Source organism: Trichechus manatus, unplaced genomic scaffold (assembly GCF_000243295.1).
Source record: "Trichechus manatus latirostris isolate Lorelei unplaced genomic scaffold, TriManLat1.0 scaffold00010, whole genome shotgun sequence".
Classification (NCBI taxonomy): domain Eukaryota; kingdom Metazoa; phylum Chordata; class Mammalia; order Sirenia; family Trichechidae; genus Trichechus; species Trichechus manatus.
In genome coordinates this window covers 24,038,812-24,055,599 of record NW_004443946.1, presented here as the reverse complement: position 1 = coordinate 24,055,599, position 16,788 = coordinate 24,038,812, and the positions used below count along the sequence as shown (strand labels likewise).

The 16,788-nt window shown below is 41.9% G+C and overlaps 1 pseudogene; it reads right to left on the bottom strand.

The window, feature by feature from the left end:
• Window positions 1-9,909: 9,909 nt before the first annotated feature.
• LOC101344192 (ubiquitin-conjugating enzyme E2 variant 1-like) lies at window positions 9,910-10,352 on the bottom strand (annotated as a pseudogene).
• Between the last annotated feature and the right edge of the window lie 6,436 nt (window positions 10,353-16,788).

The following is a 16,788-nucleotide window of genomic DNA, read 5'->3' as shown; positions in this document are numbered from 1 at the left end:
AACACATATTTTGGGGAGACACAATTCAATCCATAACATGCCGTGAAGATAACTGTTCTAGAAAGAGCATATCAGAAGAAGGATGTGCTACAGATGAAAATGGAAACCCCAAAACCAGCCCGTCTGGGCTCCAGAGATTATGGAAAAAGAAGGGTCAGACAGGGATTGAGGAGATCAGACACAAGGCTCTAGTATTCTACCTCCTTCACAATCAAACTTGGGTACAGAGAAGGGAGTTTTAGCATATCCAGATAGCTAAGGGGAGCCCAAGAAGTCAAGGGCTTCCCCACACATACTATAAGGAGGTTGTCAGTTGCTAGTATAGCCCAGCAATCCCCCACATCCAATAAGGCACAATAGTGCAGCAACATTGGTGGGATCCAGGTAGGGGGTCCTGGTTCCCACTGGCTTGTATGTGGCCTGCAAGGGACCCAGAAATTCTTGTATGTCTGACAGCAGGAATGCAGAGGTGCTGATAGGGTTGGTAGATAGGCAGGAGCCTGAATATGTGGGACATCAAGACCAGAGGCAAATGGCCAGAACCATAAACTTCAGGGGCAGGTGTCAGAAATCACCAGTCCAGAAAGCAACCTAGAGCAACTAGTTCACAGCAGAGATCAATGGTGATCAGAGGATTGAGTGTGAATTTGATGACTTGGTCTTCTCCTCCCAACTGATGCCACCATGAGGTGGCATAATTCACTTTATCCCATAAAGACAGAGTCCACCTTGGAGAGGAGCAAGGAAAAGGAAAGGAAGTGGAGAGACTGAGAATTTACCTAAATAAACTCTTTAAATTACTTAATTAATTACTTAATTTCTCCTGAGGTTTACCCTTCAGCCAAAGATTAGACGGGTCCATAAAACAAAACGAGACTAAAGGGGCACACCAGCCCAGGGGCAAGGACTAGAAGGCAGGAGGGGATAGGAAAGCTGGTAATAGGGAACCCAAGGTCAGGAAGTGAGAGTATTGACATGTTGTGGGGTTGGTAACCAATGTCACAAAATAATACATGTACTAATTGTTTAATGAGAAGCTAGTTTGTTCTGTAAACCTTCATCTAAAGTACAATAATAAAAAAAAAATACATTATTTAATTGCATAAAGTTTATCAGATTGGTGTAAAATTTAGATCCTTCCCTTCCTGTATTCTGCCCACCACCACAACCATTACCACATAGCTGAAGTAGCTTATAAGGAATATCAGATAATTTATTTAAAAAGTAACAATTTTTTTAAAAATAAGGTATTTTCTTTGCACATACAAATATAATAAATTTTGTAGCCCAGTTATACAGATATAAAAATAAAAGGATGGAGAGATGAATATAAATAATTGTCTCAACATGTGATTATACTGTAATTATCTGTCAGGATTCAATCATCCATAATAGAAACAGTGTAAGCAGACAGGGAGTTGGGTGCAAATAAAATTATAGAAGGCCTGGGGGAGCAGCTTCAGGCTTGGGGCTTGGCTTAGGGCTTGTCTTACGCTGGGTTCTCTAGAGAACCAAAACCAGTGAAGTGCATATATGTGTGTGTGTGTATGTAGAGAGAGAGAGAGAGAAAGACAAAGAGAGGTTTATATTAAGAAAATGGATCAAACGGTTGTAGAGGCTGGAAAGTCCCAAGTCGGTGGGGTCAGGCATCAGGCTGGAGGCTTCTCTTGACTCATGTAGCCTCAGGGGCTGACGAACCCAAGATTGGCAGGTCAGATGGCAGGCTGCTGGCTCACAGGCTATGGAGGCTGACAAATCCAAGATTAGGCGGTTAAGGTGGCAGGCTGCTGGCTCAAGTCCCAAGAACCAGAGTTCAGATGATGATGAGCTGAATGCAGGATCCAGAGCAGAGCAAAAGCCAGTGAGTTTTGTAAGAAAGTCCATATATATTGGGTGCAGGTCACACCCCCAAAGAAACTCCCTTTTAACTGATTCGCTGCTCATAGCAGATCTCATCATGAAGGTGATTACATTATATCATATCCCATCACAGAGGTGATTATATCATTACATAACTGCATCATAACTGCCAAACCACTGAGACTCATGACCCAACAAAGTTGACACACAACCTTAACCATCACAGGGTTCCATGAATGACCCCCAGAACGACATTTTGGAACTTGTTTGTCAGGCAGCATCTACTTCTGCCACAATCAGGAATCTGGAGAACCAGGAAGCCACTGTCCCATATTCAAACTCTAAGATTATGCTACTTATGATAGGCTGAAAAAATGGCCTCCCAAAAAGATATCCACCTCCTAACCCCTGGAACCTGTGAATGTTACCTTATATGGAAACAGGGTCTTTGCAGATGTGATGAAGTTAAGGATTGAGATGGGGAGATTATTCTGAATTATCTGGGTGGGCCCTAAATACAATCACATGTATCCTTATAAGAGGGAGGCAGAGAGAGATTTGACACAGACAGAATAGGAGAAGGCAATGTGAAGACAGAGGCAGAGACTGGAGTGATGTGGCCACAAGCCAAGGAATGCTGGCAGCCACCAGTAGCTGGAAGAGGCAAGGAACCGATTCTCCCCTAGAGCCTCTGGAGGGAATGCAGCCCTGCGGACACCTTGATTTTGGCCTAGTGATACTGATTTTGGACTTCCAGTCTCCAGAACCGTGAGAGAATAAATTTCTGTTGTTTAAGCCACCAAGTGTGTGATAATTTGTTATAACAGCCACAGGAAACTAATACACATCCCCAATGTGATCTAGGCACAAGGAAGCCACCATATCAATGATGGCTTCAGGAACCACAGGATCATTTTAGCTGCAATCAAGGAGTCAGGAAGTCCCACCAGAACTATGGGCTCCAGAGTCATGGAGTAACTGCTGATGCTCCAACATAGATGCCTCACTTGCCATCACCTCTTCCCCACTGAAAAAAGTGTTGCATTCAAGTCTCACACAAGGGCATCTGATTGATAGGACCTAAATCACGTTAGCACCTGAGCTGCAAAGGTTTCACCGTTCCAAGCCCTGAAGAACAGGAAGACACAGTAGATTGAGGTTAGAAGAGATGTTAAATAATCCAGTCTATTCTACTCAGCGTACTATACGTGCCATTTTTAGTAAACTATTCAATTTAGACCTACTCAAAAAAAGAAATTGAAGTGAAAAGAGGAAAGTGCCAAACTTCAGATAAATATATCTTCACCAGCTAAGATACCGCTTCCTAAAAGAGCCTCTTGCAATTAAGAAGAAAAGATTATTAAAAAAACAAATAAGCAAGCAAACTTAATAGGTTGGAGTATTTTTTAAACAACTGTTTCCATTTTAGACAGGCTGTTTTGAATTCCTAGGATACACTTATAACTTGCTCCCAATACCCCTTTTAAAACTACCCAGTTTTTATTATGTTACTTTTACATTGCCAAGGTTTTAACGTTTACCCTCTCTACTATAGTATTAATCCCATAGGATTCAATGCTAATTTCGGCTGCTTTTACCCTATCCTTTCCATTTTGACTTCTTTATTTTGATTGTCTCTTAGTTACCGGCATTTCTACTCTATCAGTAAGTCAGTTTTTCAAGAAAGGGCCTCTAATCGTTTATTCCCTGAGGCATACTTGAGACTATCTGCCTATATTGTCTTTATACTTGAAGGATAATCTGGATAAAAGTCTTAGGAGACAAGTATTTTCCCTCAGAACATGGTAAATATTGTTCCACTGTCTTCTAACACTGAGTGTTGCACTAGTTCTTTACCACAGTTTTCCCACACATTCCCTGGCTGATTGGATCTTATTTTTAAGCGTTTTTAAAATTTCTGGCAAGAGATTATATTTCTTTCCTTCTTTGGTTGCTGCTAGTGAAGCTTGTTTGTTTGTTGATTGATTAGGTTTTTTTTTGGTGGGGGATGGAAGGGGCAGGTTTTGTTACTTTGCATACTAACCTGGGATCCAGTCCTTCTCTGTCTTCTTTACCTGAAACTCTCCAGACTAGTTTGGAGGACTCGTGTTGGAAGCCCCATTTGGTAGCTAGGTCCTGGATCCCCTGTTGCTTATAAATGTTGAAGACACACAAGGCCAGAGTGTCTCTATGAGCTGGTTCTCTTTGCTAGAGCAGAATATATCCTGTTGTAAGTAGCAGTTTGCGAAGCAAAACTTCATACGTTTGAAAATAACTCCTATTCTCACTGTCTTCTCTTTTCTAAGTTAACTATTCCTGTATCCTTTCCATACCTTTTTCCATCTTGATTAAATTTCTGTTTATTACCATCCCTCTTTTTTAAAAATAATTTATTTTCTATTGTTGTTGAGAATATGCACAGCAAAAAGAATACACCAATTCAAGTTTCTACATGTACAATTCAGAGACATTAATTACATTCTCACCTTCCTTTTCTGAGTTGTTCCTCCCCCATTAACACAAACTCACTGCCCCCTAAGGTTCCTATCTATTATTTCGAGTTGCTGCTGTCAGTTTGATCCCATATAGATAGATATTAAAAGAGCATAATGCTCAAGGAAGGCATTCTTTACTAGTTAAGCTAAACTATTGTTTGGTTTTAAGAAGACTTCAGGGGTTATTTTTGGTTTAATGTTTAAAGATTCTCTTAGGGCAATAATTTCAGGAATTCATCTAGCCTCCATGGCTCCAGAAAATCTGGATTATATGCGATTTTGAAATGCTGTTCTACATTTTCCCCCTTTTGATCAGGATTCTCCTACAGAATCTTTGATCAAAATGTTCAGTAACGGTAGCTGGGCAGCATCCAATTCTTATGGTCTTATGGCAAAGGAGGTAGTTATGGAGGCTTTTACTGTATCTCCTTAAAATTGTGACTCCCAGCATAGAACACTGCAGATAAGATCTTACCACAGCAGTCCCCAGCTGACTTGGGTCTTCCCTGGTTTTGTTTTGTTTTGTTTTTGGATTTAACAAACAGAAATTTATTATCTCGAAGTTTATACCCAAACCCATTGCTGCTGAGTCTCATAGTGACCCCACAGGACAGAGAAGAACTGCCCCATAGGGTTTCTTTACAGAAGCAGACTGCCTCATCTTTCTCCTGTGGAGCAGTTGGTGGGTTCAAAGTGCTGACCTTTTGGTTAGCAGTCTAGCACTTAACCACTGCACCAAGAGGCTAGAAGTCCACATTCAGGGCATGAGCTTTAGGTGAAGGCTTTCTTTCTCTGAGGGCTCTGGGGGAAAGTCCTTGTCTGTTTTCAGTTTCTGTTTCTCAATTCCCTGGTGATCTTCATGTGGTGTGGCATCTATCTTCCTGCATCTCTGCTTGCTTGCTTGGTTGCTTGCTCAATCTGCTCTTTTATATCTCAAAAGAGATTGCTTTAAGACACACCCTACACTAATACTGCCTCATTAACATAACACAGAAATCCCATTCCCAAATGGGATTGTAACCACAGGTACAAACCAAACCAAACCAAACCAAACCCATTGCTGTGGAGTCATAGCGACCCAATAGGACAGAGTAGAACTGCCCTACGGGGTTTCCAAGGAGCGGCCGGTGGATTTGATCTGCTAACCTTTTGGATAGCAGCTCTTAACCACTGCACCACCAGGGCTTCATAACCATAGGTGTAGGGGTTAGGATTTACAACACATATTTTTTGGGGACACAATTCAATCCATAACAAAAGATGAACGCTTCCTGCTGGAGATCAGTTTCTTTTTATTTATTTATTTTTAGATGCAAATATACTCTGAATACTCTCTGAACATTCTTTTTTTTTTTTAAATTGTGCTTTGGGTGAAAGTTTACAGAGCAAATTAGTTTCTCATTAAACAGTTAATACACATATTGTTTTGTGACATTGGTTGCTAACTCCATGACATGTCTACACTCTCCCCTTCTTGACCTTGGGTTCCCCATTTCCATTTATCCAGCTTTCCTGTCCTCTCCTGCCTTCTCGTCCTTGCCCCTGGGCTGGTGTGCCCATTAAGACTCATATACATGGTTGAACTACATGTGTTATTGTTCGTTTTATAGGCCTGTCTAATCTTTGGCTGAAGGGTGAAACTCAGGAGTGACTTCAGTACTGAGTTAAAAGGGTGTCCGGGGGCCATACTCTCGAGGGTCTCTGTCAGATCAGTAAGTCTGGTCATGTTTTTTTGAGTTAGAATTTTGTTCTACATTTTTCTCCAGCTCTAGCCGGGACCCTCTATTGTGATCCCTGTCAGAGCAGTTGGTAGTGGTAGCCAGACACCATCTAGTTGTATTGAACTCAGTCTGGTAGAGGCTGTGGTAGTTGTGGTCCATTAGTCCTTTGGACTAATCTTTCCCTTGTATCTATGGTTTTCTTCACTGGGCCCTGTAAGTCTATTAATATGACTCAAGTTTATGTTAACATTTTTGGCAGCTATGTTTCACTATTTATTCATGATGAATTTGTAACTAAAACCTCTAAGACTTTTTTACATGCACTGCTGTGTCTCTCCCATCCTGTATTTGTATAGATGCTTTTTTGCTGTTACTTGTTTATTTTGTTTTTAGACCTTCAGTTATTCATACCTTTTATATTTCATTACTTTAAATTTGGTCTGTCATTCTGGCGGTTGATCTTTTGGATGATGATTCTATTATCTGATGCATTAGCTATCCCTGGTAGCTTCATGTCATAAGAGTGTCACCAATGTCCTCATCTGGCTAAAAACACAGTTTTTGGAGTCCCTCAGGCATAGGATTAAGTCCTTACTCCCACACTTACTAGTTATATGATACTGAACAAGCTAACTGTCCATTTTTAGCCTCGGTTTTCTCATCTGTGAAGGGGTGATAATAATGGTGCCCACTTTGTAGGACTGAATATAAAGTGCTTAGCACTGTACCTGGTATATATTAACTGCCAAAGGAAAGGAACCCATCTGAGATGCTCAGAGCTCTTGTTCATCTCTCCAGGCCTCCTGGCTTCCATTCTTGCTTTCCCCCTTCTGCAGCACCTTTTTGAGGCTGGAAAGCTTCCTCACTGCCAGAAGGCAGAAGGCCTGCAGGACCCAGTAACTCTGTTTTTTTCTCTGTCATCTGTTATCATTACAGATCTTGCCCCAAACAAAGGGACTATGTCTTCCTTGTTCTCCCTCCTATTGTCACCAAAAAAGCCCTTAGAGTGTTACACAGAATCCAGCCCTTCTGGGTTTTAGAATTCTTGAGGTTTCTTGTAAGTTGCAAATGTTCTCTCTCTCTCTCTCTCTCATTCACTTTTGTTCTCAGTCTCGCTCTCCTTCTCTCATTCTTTTCTTTCGTTGTTGGTAAAAATAACTCTCCCTCCTCCCCCAGGTATATGTGCTGTTTTTTTCTAATCCTCTTTGGCTTTTTTGGGCTTTCCTATCTCCCTCGTTTGTGTTTTTAATATCTGAGTTTCTCATAATGCTTCCTGTGTCATCACATCTAAGTCTTTGGTTATCTCATCTTTTTTCCTCACCAGTCTTCTTCATACATTTAGGAAATATTTATTCAGGTTCAACTGTGGGCCAGACACTGGGCTGAGCACTGCGGATACAACACGTAGCTCCCAGTCTCAAGAAACGGAGAGATATAGACAGTCAACCGACAGTTGCAGTGCGGTATGATTGCTTTATCCAAATTCCTTTTTTGGTGTTTTCCTTCTCTTTTGAGCCATTTCCTCTTTAGAACCTGAGACCAAGGAGTCACTCAAGAGCAAGTAATCTCCTTTGTCATTTGTAAATGAACATGACTCTACACTGACTGAAGATAGCACAGGACTGGGTAACATAAGGTCACCATGAGTCAGAGCTGACTAAATGACAACTAACAACAACAGATATTTTGCCTTTTTTTTTTTTAACATACTTTTTATTATTATTATTACTATTATTATATTAAAATCAGGCAATGGTCTGATATTTTAAAAGGCTGCTTATGGAATACTATTATGTTAAAGTTTACTTACAGGATGTTAAATCTTTAGAACTAAAATTTTCCCCAGAAAAAGATTAATGGAAACATCAATTGCTTTTCAGACTTGATACTTGCTGCTTCAAAAGGTGCTTTTACACAAATACTAAATTAAACAAACAAACAAACAAAAACTGTGTAGAACACAATGAATTGCTTTTATTTCAGTTTGCATCCACATTTCAGCATTTAGTCGTCCTGAACAGAATAGTGAAAAAATGCAGCAATTTGCCAGGAGGTCAAGCCCGCCAATTTCAGGGATCTGCCATGCACGCTAAGTTCCTTCTTGATCCCTGCTGAGGATCATGAGAAGCAGCAGCACCAAAACCAAAGTATGCACCAAATTCAAGGTTCTTTTTGTTGCAGTTGTCAAACTCCAGACTAGACCCAAGTGGATTGCAAGGATGACCAACTGAGAGCTCTGTTTGTTTTAAGACTTCTTCAATTTTTAAAAGCAAAGCAATTACAGGAAAAAGAAAACATTCAGAGGGATCTCACGTGCTTACAAGTGTCTTCATGTGGCCTTTCTCCAAGTTTAACCTTCAAGGAGTTTAAGCTGGTAGACCTGAGTAACCCTGGTGACTATTCTCATCACCATATCAAAACCTGAGCTAAAACAATGCATCAGCTGATGATGACAGCTGAAGGTGGCAGGTCTGAGGACACCATATTCATGACCTAGGCTGGTAGAGAGTAAATCAGTGTGGTTACAAAACTAAATGAGGGAGGTCAGAGACTCTAACCTTACCTGATGGTTTCTGGCCAAAGCAAAGAAGTGTCACAGAAAGTGTGGGGTGGTGATGGTGCAGGAAGGGACTTTGGGAGGTGTCTTAGTCATCTACTGATGCTATAACAGAAATACCACAAATGGATAGCTTTAACAAAGAGAAATTCATTTCCTTATGGTAAAGTAGCCTAAAAGTCCAAATTCAGGGCATCAGCTGCAGGGGAAGGCTTTCTTTCTCTGTCAGTCTTCTCATCAAACTTCCCCCGGGCTAGGAGCATCTCTGCGCAGGGACCAGGGGTCCAAAGGATGTGCTCTGTTCCCAGCACAGCTTTCTTGGTGGTATGAAGTCCCCCCTCTGCTCCCTTCCCTTTCCTTTTTCTCTCTTGAGAGAGAAAAGATGGTACAGGTCACACCCCAGGGAAATTCCCTTTATATTGGATCAGGGATGTGACCTTAGTAAGGATGTTACAATCCTACCCTAATCCTGTTTAACATAAAATTACTATTACAAAATGGAGGACAATCACACAATACTGGGAATCATGGCCCAGCCAAATTGATACACACATTTTTTGGGGGACATAATTCAGTCCATGACAGGAGGAGGAAGGAAAAAGCAGCACCCCTTGATCAGATGGGACGAGAGAAGATATGGGGAAAGCCATGAATTCCTCACCAAAAGTCAATTTCAGAGAGGAGCAGAGGGGATTACAACGTATGCTTTGGCCAAGGGTGGTAGTGGAGGAGAGTTGGGAAGGATGATGTCTTGGAATAGGGGGCATCATTTAAGACTTAAGCACCCCACACACCCAGCAGTAGTCCCATAGGCTGCGACCTGAAAACTTCACGTCTATTCTAATAATCCTCCCCAAGTTGGAGGGCTGTTGCAGAGAGAGATGAAGGCAACAGGAGAAGGTAGAGACCTCAGACCATGTAATCAGCAGCAAGGTGATTGTGTGATGTGTCTTTTCACGGTCGAATTGGATATGCCCCACCAGTTGCGATGGGAATCAATTCAGATTTACTTTCGTGATCAGGAGTTCAACCATGGGAACAGTGGTTACACTTAACAGGATGATTTGTTATAGCACAACTTACATATTTCAAATGGACAAAAAATTAGTATCATTTACAGTATCTTAAGATAAATTGCCTTTGAACAGGAGCGTCCTTTCCAGTACTTTGAGGTCTACAAGATGTATCTAGAAAATTTATTACTATGGAAAATGAAGACTGCTTAAAAGGAATGGGGGTGGGGTGGAAGGGGAGGACCCATGATTTTTCTTTTTGATTAATTGCTGTAACACTGTCCTTCAGGCAGTTGGGGCAGTTTCATATGTTCTTTATACATTGCTAGGTGCTGAAGCTCTTACAGGACACCTTTGATGCTATATGAATTCTGCCATTTTGCTAGCACTAATATGGCTCTTGGGTCCACCACTCCATTAGAACTATTAACACCGTTCATATTAATTGTGTTACAAATCTTACAAAGGGGGTTGCTTCTGTGTATTTCAGTCCACATTCTATTTTAATGCTGTATATCAGGTTTTCATAAATTGTTCTTAGAAGCCCAATTATCATCCCTGTCCATCTTGTAAGTGCCGTGTCTTCATCATCCTCTAGACCCCAGCTAACTGTGCCATCTCCTACTCCTTTCTGGCCTTCCTTGAGTTCTTCCAACAGTCAGAAAGTCTGAGGGACTTTTACTCCCTAGCCAGTGGTGGCTGCCATCTTGTGTCACTGTCACTTGAAGACTGGCCCCTTGTTCCTGCTTTTTTTTTTTTTTTCAATTAAAAAAATTTTTTTTTGTGTGTGTGGTATATATAACATAAAATTTGCCATTTTAACCATTTTAAGTATACAATCCAGTGACATTAATTACATTCACTATGTGGTACAACCTTCGCCACTATCTACTTCCTAAAGCAGGGGGTTTTAAACCATCATTTGTGAGGAGCTCTTGTTTCCTCTCCTTCTATAGAGATGTCGTCTTCCCTGACTGCAGCCCACCTTCACTCAGTAGCCTTGGCTATAGCTCATGATGCCCTCTGAGAGGGGCACAGCTAGAGTTCTGCTCTCTATTCTGTGATTAGCCCTTACTGTTTCATAACAGCCAGAACATCTGATTTATTCATGCAACATATGGCATTTTCCTACGAAACTCATACGCTTTTTTCTCTCTCTCTTTTGTTTTTGTTCACAAACATTTTCCAGCCCTTGACCAATGAGGAAGGCCACAGCTTTCATTACCAACACTGCAGGCACCTTCTTCAGATAGTTACAGAGCAGGTATTGTTCCCATAGGACATAACTCGGGTGGGAGTTTGCTATTTTTTTTTTCTTCTCTTGTGTCTGCAAAGTACACATAACCTAGCTGCAATCTATGAGTCACTCATCTCTGACATGTGTTGATAGCCCCTAAAATCACGGTGTGGCAACACTGCCATGAGCCCCAAGCCTGGACGAGGCAAACAGTTAGTGCAGGCTAAAGGGTTGGCATTAACACCATTACCAACCCTCTTTGTCACTTCCTGCACCAGCCAAAGTAGGCCGTTTCCCACTCCCACTGATTCATCCCCACACTGACAACCCTCTGAGCAGGTATGTTGGTGATTGTCACCCATCACTTGTAAACAGAGAAAGTAAAGACTCTGGGTAAGAAACTTGCTCAGGGACACATTGCGTGGGTGACAAGATCTACACAAATGGCTTCCAGGACTCTCATCCTGCCTATCCTGACTTTGTTGTCTGTTCCAAGTCTACCCTGGGAGTCTTGACATGCGGGACTGTGAGGTGTGGAATCACCTTGCAGTCAACTATTTGACCTTTTGTTCTCAGTTCTTTCAAGCCGTACCAACACCTGAGGGTAATGAATGGAGGATGACCAGACAAAGAGGGAGCACCTGGAGGTCTGATGCTGACTAAACCTCATGAGGCATAATGTACTCTGTCGTGGCTACACAGTGAGGCTACTAAGAGCCCCAGACCCTTAGGCTCAGATGGAGCTTCTGTGTTGGTGACCATACACAAGAGAGGGTAGCGTGTCCCCTTGTGGGACATGGAAGCACCACACTAGGATCCCTCCCACATTTCCCTGTGTGTCTTTTTATTTGTTTCCTTTTTGGTTGTAATAAATCTATAGTAAGCATGGTATACCAACTAAACCAAAGCTGTTGCCATTGAGTGGATTCCAACTCATAGCAACCCTATCAAATAGAGTAGAACCGCCCCATAGAGTTTCAAGAAGCAACTGGTGTATTCAAACTGCCAACCTTTTGGTTAGCAGCTGAGCTCTTAAGTATGGTATAGTCTGTGAATTCTGTGAGTTGTACTAGTGAATTAACAAACCCACAGGGGCAGTGAGAGCCAGCAGAGGTTGGCACTTGTTTGGCGGTCTGAAAGAAGGTGTCCTTCTAACGTGTGAGCTCTGACCTGCCTCTTAGTGGCTAGAGCTGACAGACAATGTCAGTCTAACTTGTGAGCTCTGACCCAGCTCTGGGTGGCTGGAGCCAAGAGACAGAGTATGCTTCCTGAGCAACTGGTGACGAGGATGGAGAAGTGGGAAGGTGACAGCTGGATCCATTTCCACACTTTGGTAATTAGATTCAAGCTGATCCATACCACAAAGTTAGCAATGAAGCTGGGTGTGCCCACTGTACCCCTTGCTTAGTGCAAGGGCCCAACAGACACTCAGGCAGAACTTGGATACTATTCACTGGGTATGTCTTATGTGCCAGGCACTGTTCTAAAAGCTTTACAAATCTTAACTCATTTAATCTTTGCACACAACTAGGAAGCAGTGTCTATTATTATCCCCATTTGGTACAGAGGGAACGGAGGCACAGAAATACAAAGTAATTTGCCCAAGGCCACATAGCTAATCAGTGGCAGAGCCAGAGTTTGAATCCTGGTAGTCTGGCTTCAGAGCCTAGAATAGCCATCTCCAAATGGATGTTCTTTTTATTCTCATAGTGAACCTCTCTCAGAGAGAAGGGAAAGAGATCTTGTGGCCGACTCTGCTGGTGGTCTAGGAGACATTCTTACACCTTTTTATTTCTCTCAGAGCTCTGATCTTATTCACTGTCCTGTAGGCCATGTGTTTCCAGAGAGCAAGGGCTTTGGTTTCAGGTGGTGAATCTTGATTGGTTTAACTCCCAGCCCTGATTGGTTTGGGGGTAGGCAAGAGGCTGACTAAGGTCTTGTGGAGGGTTTCCTTGCTCTCACCAAGAGTTTCACAGGAAGAAGCTCGATCTGCCTTTAGACAGTGTAGCGGGCAGGTATAGGTGATGCTGAAAGCTGCTGCAACATGTTGGAACCACAAGCAGATGAGCCAAGGACAAAACCAACACATGAGAATGGTAGAGAGGAAAGGTAGAAAGAACTGGATCACTGAGCCTCAGAATTAAGCAACCTTGGAACCACCTCATTTCAGGGCTTTTTGTCATGTGAGATACTAACTTTTCCTTATTATTTAACGAGGGTTTCTCAACCTTGACATTATTGACATTTAAAAAAAAAAACAAAAAAACCAAACCCGTTGCTGTCGAGTCGATTCCGACTCATAGTGACCCTATAGGACGGAGTAGAACTGCCCCATAGGGTTTCCAAGGAGTGCCTGGTGGATTCAAACTGCCAACCTTTTGCTTAGCAGCCATAGCTCTTAACCACTGTGCCACCAGGCTTTTCTTACTGACATTTGAGCAAGATAATTCTTTGTTGTAGGGGCTGTCCTAGGTATTACAGGATATATAGCAGCATCCCTGGCCTCTACCCACTGCATGACAGTAGCATCCCCTCCCCCAGTTATGACAAGCAAAAATGTCTCCAGTCATTGCCAAATGTCTTCGAGGGGTGGGGGTGGGATGATTTACTCCAGTTGAGAATCACTAGTTTAAGGCTGTGGTCTCCAAATGGGAGTATGCACAGATGATCCATTTGGTTGTAGGAAGAAGGCATTGGAACTTCTATTTATAACTGTTTTTTTTATGTCATCCTTTATTCTAGTTTAAAATTTTTTATTATGAATGTAATTACTAGTACAGTAATACAAGAACATAGTTTTAGAGTAAATGCATATATCAGGAAGTATGCTTCAAAAATTTTTTTACAATAGAAATACGTAATCACAAAAATTTGGAAACCACTTGTTTAAATCACTGCTAGCTCTATTTCCTGTTACTTGCAGCCAAAAGCACCCTAACTCCCTAAGAGACTAATGATATTAGCTAATACTTACTGAATGTTTACTATGTGTCAGACACTGGTTTGAGCCTTCGCTTGATTCTCAAAACAACACTAAGAAGTGGGCAATGTAATTTCTCATTTTAAAAGCAAGTCACCAGAGGCAAAGAGAGCTTAAATAACTTGCCCGGTCAGAAAGCTGGTTTGTGATGGAACCAAGATTAGAACCCAAGCAGTATTAGCTCTAGAACCTGTGCCATTAACCATCCAGCTATGCACAGGCTTTATTTTACAAATCGGGAAGCAGGGACCTGAAGAAGTTAAAGAACTTCTCCAAGCCAAAACAGCAAGTCTGGAGGAATCAAGGACAGAATAGAGAAGAAAGGACTCGTGACGCATCTTCACCTTCTATGTTAGGATGTGGGCCTAACAATGAGGTGTCAATCTTTGTGGAAATCTTAGGAATCAGCTGCATCTCCCCCACCCCCACACCACTCCCCATGTGCTTGGGGAAAACACACACATACACACACATATACACTCTCACACATACACCATTTCCAAGTGCCAGGAACCTCAGAAATCTATTCCTTTGACTTCTTGATACTATCTTTTATTTAAATAAGACAAAAAGGGAAGTCCCTGGGTGGTGCAAATGGCTAACAAGCTTGGCTACTAACCAAAAGGTTGGAGGTTTGAGTCTACCCAGAGGTGCCTCAGAAGAAAGGCCTGGCAATCTACTTCTGAAAAATCAGCCATTGGAAACTCTATGGAGCACACAGAGTCCTACTCTGACACACAGTGAGTCACCATGAGTCGGGGTCAGCTTGCAGGCAACTGGTTAAGACAAGAAGAAACAAAGGAAGCTCTTTTTATTGGCTTGTACGAAGCAAATATTCATATGCTAATAAATTCACTTCAAATTCCATTTGTTTGCTGATGGAAATTACTTGGGCATATTCTTTAAACTAAAAGTAATTTCTTCTGGGAAAAGATAATCAAAGAAATGGTTCCTCTGACCTTTGGTATTAAAATACCTTTATGTTTTCTCAGTGTGTGGCAAAGCACAGGCGATTTTACAGTCTCATCAAACCCTTCCATTTCCTTGTCTCAAAAGCTACCTTGAATTATACATTTTAAGTGCTGAAACTGCAGCCCAGGGGACTGTTTTCTCCACAAAAAGGTGAATTAGTGAAAAAGTTGAGTGACCAATGCTGGGAGGATATTACCGTAAAGTACAAGTAAGTGTATCACTGGGGGCAATGTTACTAAAAATAAGAAGCAATGTACCAGAGCCTTTCTGAGAGTTTTCCATGAATCTTTCCAGGATTCAACAGTTGAATAAATCTTTATGAAGGAACTACCATTGAGCAGGTACTGTTTTGGGTGGTAGGGACATTGCAGTGATCAAAATAGACCAAGTCCCTGCTCTCATGGAGCTCACCTTCTAGAGAGGATTGACAGGCAATAAATAAAAGAGGCAATAAGCATACAATTTGTCAGGTGGTAATAAAGTCTATAAAGAAAAATAAACCAGTGTAAGGAGGATAGATACTGACAGATGGGGGTTTGGTTAGAGAAGATGAGCTATGAAGCCCTCTTTAATAAGGTAACACTTAAACAGAGTCCTGAAAAAACTGAGGGAGTGAGCCTTGTACTTTTCCAAGCTAAGGAAACAGCACGTGCAAAGATCCTGAGGCATGACTATGTTTGCCATGTTCAAGAAGAGCAAGAAAGTCAGTATGAACAGAGCAGAGTGAGAGAGGAGGAAAGTGATGAAAGATGAAATCAGACCTTGTAGGGCCTTATGACCATAGGACAGACTTTGAGGTATAGTTTGAAAGAAATGGGAAGCCATTCAATGTTTCGAACACAGGATCAATAAGAACTGATTTACTTTTTTAGAAAGATTACTCGGGCTACTATGTGGAGAATGCCATCTCAAGGACCTAGCATTTCTTACTGTAAGCAATGAGAAAGGTGACAACTCAGTGGGGAAGATAGGTGACGGGTAATTTGAAAGAGAAGTGCAGAATGCTTCGGAAATCTATAATGGGAGCATCTGATCTTGAGATCTTGAGATCCAGGGAAGACTTCCTGGAGGAAGTGATTTTAAGCTGAGACTTAACTGGTGAGTAGGAGTAGAGGAGTTGAGGAGAGAGGAGAGGAAGAACTTTTAAGGAAAGGGGAATATACAAATAAAGACCCTAGGCATGAAAGAGCATAGCCTCATTGGGGAAACAAAACAAAGAGGCTGAAGCACAGTAAGGCCAGGGCAAGGTCGTGGGTTAAGGCTGGAGGAGTGGGGAGCCCAGTCCTGCAGGGCCATATTATGAGGAAATCATGGCATTTCTTCCAGTGAGCAAGTTTACAGCACACCATTGTCTGCAGGGAAAATTTGGCCCTCATTTCAGGCTCCTCAGTGACTGGTTGGTTGGTCCTTTGGTTAGCTGGTCCTTTAGTTGGTTGAGAATACAGGACCTCATTCTCCAATTTTGTTACAAAATGTTGACCTTGCTACTTGAATTTAATGCACTGATATCTTCCTATCTACAGTTTATCTTCTCCAGGCTCTTGCCAGAGTTGAGAATGGAAGTAACTGTGGATATTTTAAGAAGACAGTTGGAGGGCAGCTCTGTATCTATTCCTCTGGACAGTATACAACTGTGTTCTGGAGTTAGGTTGTAGGACTCTGGCCAAGTTACCTAAATTCTAAGTGTTAATTTCTCCATCTGTTAAGTGGGAAGTCATAGTTCCTATATCGTTGGGTGGTGGTGAGGACTAAATGAGATGATGTACTCAAACTGAGAGGTTGCCTGGCACCTAGTAAGTACTCTATAGAAGTAAGCTAGTGTAATAATGTTCTCTCCACGTATCTGGCTAATTCACTAGGAGGCTACACCTCCAGATCTCATTAGCTTAGTAAGTCCCTCCCCTCTGCCCGGACTGCCTGTGGGATATACGACTGTACTTGAAGTGTTAATGG